Consider the following 2,606-nt stretch of genomic DNA (forward strand, 5'->3'; position numbering starts at 1 on the left):
AAGTAGTTTAGTGAGGTGAGAGACTGAGCAATCACAGCAACAATGCCAACATCTATAGCTAAGAGTGAAATCCATCCCAAATTGCACCTTTGGGGAGGGAGGGAAGGAATGTGGGAGGCAGATACAAACTTATTCATCTTCCATTGCAAACTTTATAGTGAAGGGGGGGGTGGGAGGGTGGTAGAAGAGGAAAAAAAACCTGCAGGTGCATCCCTTCAAAGAAAGTTCCACATGAGCGTAAAGGCCTTTCTGAAATCCAGAACCTTGCCTCTTCCCACCAACTTCACGGTGAGCCCATACAGCCAGAGACTCCCTACCTCAGCCTGGATCCTGCTGGTCCTGATGAGCTCAGGGGAGAGCTTTTTAGTCACTATAAAAAAAACCCTTGCCCAGACTCCAGGAGCAAATAGCAGGACCACCAGTGAGAGGAGAAGCAATGCTTATAGTGTGCTACTGGGAAAGAGCAGGAACTGTGATCCTGGAAAATGGTTTGTATACATTCAGAGCAAGGCAGGGGGACTAAGAAGTTGCTTCTGACTTGAGCAGCAAACACTTCCTGCCCTTATCGAGAGCTAACTATTGGCTATTTGGCCTTTCTATGCTTTCCTCTAGCCTGTCATACACCTCTTTCCATAATATTGCTGAGCATCAGCTTAAAACAGTTAGGACCCTGGCCTCTGCTAACACTGTTGAGATAGATGCTCCAGGACTTAATTCCTCAAACCAGAAACAGCCTTCCAATTGGCAGTCAAGTTTCACTGGTGACTAATTTATAACTTTATGAATTCATATCAGTATTTTATCTAACTTGAAACTGAAATGTCTTCCCTATGGGAACTCTGGGATGGGTGTGTGTCTGTGTGTCTGTGTGTCCTCAGCAGCAGCTGCCATTCTTAACAAAGTTCTGGCATTTAGTTAGACAAGATTCTGAAAAGAGAGAGGCAAGAAAATAATTGTCTTCCAAGACCTTCCAAGTGCAGTGAAGTGTTGCATTGGCTAACAAACGTGGGTATGTCCATTGAGAAAGAAGAGGTACAAGCCAGGTTTTCAGAACCACTGACACAGGACCTAAATTTTCCTCATTTTCAGTTCACCATCCATGAGCTGGCCTTTATACTCCTCTCTTCTTTCCTTCCAAGCACATACAGACACAAAGGACAAGTGTCCTTCTTCCCCATTGATTTCCTCTACCAAGAGCTGGAGGGTTTTTACTCTGAGTTGACTAGGAGAGCAAGAGGATAAAAGAGGCAGAAGGGTTTATTTACAAACCACTATAAAATCCCCTGTGTTCACACACAGGGACAGGTTTACCAGGAATGGATTCTGTTTATTGATTTAGGAGGGGGAATACTGGAATTTTCTTTTAGTTTTTTGACTGAGCTTTAGACAAGCTTTTCTTCAGCACCTGTAGAGGCTGGAGCCTTACAGCAAGGAAAGGTCTGGAGACATTTAGACTACCTTCTATTACCTCAAGCCACCTGTTTCTCCACTGTTGCCACACGAACTATTTATGTTGCCCACACAGCTGCACTGTGCTGGGTTTTTACAAAGGACAAACGCATTGTGTTGCAGCACAAGAACGGCAGGCACAGCTTCAACATTTAGTCTCTCACGCCAGAAGACAAAAGGGTCCCCCAACTGGTCCCTAAATTTTTGCCTATCTGTTTGTGTATTAGGAGCCCCCTGGGAGTTCCCAGGTCTCAGCTCTTTCTCCCTTTCTCACACTTAGCCAATCATCATATACACACAAAATAAAATAAAAAGCAGGTAAGATGGCAAATAAGAGTGCTTAAAAAAAAGCAAGCTTATCAAATTGTAAGCACAAGAGACACGTTATGTGCTGGTCTGCTCCCCAATTCTTGCAAGGAGCACACGTGGCAGTGCCCAGCTGGCGAAGCACCACATGCGTGACGGCCTCCCCCACCCCTCCACACCTCACCGTGGGCTTGACTAAACAGCCACCATGGATGGGGAGGGAAGATAATGCACCAGGATTAGATTCAGACGAATTGCAGAGCCGAACAGTTCAACACGCTGTGTGAAGGAGGAACGGTTCATCAAATTATAAATATGCAGAAAACAATGGGAGTCTGTGGTTTCCGGCGGTATTTTCTGCTGGCAACTGAAGAAGCCTGATTGTTTTGGGTTTTTTGTTAAAAAAGATAAAAACCTAATTTAGAAACATAGCAGCTGTAAAGTTTTAAAAAGATGGATAAAAGGCTTTTATTTCTAAACTGCTCTCATCCCACTCAGAGCAAAAATGACTGAAGTGTTAGCATCCGAGTTGGATTAACAGTCTAGAGCATGCTGTTTCCCCAGCCCCTCCCCACTTGCTGGCAGCTGGACGTCTCTGCAGTACAGTGTGCGTGTGAAGGCCCCTAACCAGAGGCCCAGACACCTTCCTCACACCGTCCCACATTTGTGGATGAGAGCACAGCCTGCGAGGCAATTGACTTGATTAACTGCTACATGCAGTCCTTTTTTTCATTGGGAAAAGTATTAGCTCTGTCTTCAGCGCAGGGCAGGAGTGCCTGGTGGGCCTGGTTCCCACCTGTATACATTGGCTACCTCTTGGTTGCATGTTGAGGTAAGACTGTGCACCCACC

Source organism: Athene cunicularia (assembly GCF_003259725.1).
Source record: "Athene cunicularia isolate RWA chromosome 2 unlocalized genomic scaffold, athCun1 chr2_part1, whole genome shotgun sequence".
Lineage (NCBI taxonomy): Eukaryota > Metazoa > Chordata > Aves > Strigiformes > Strigidae > Athene > Athene cunicularia.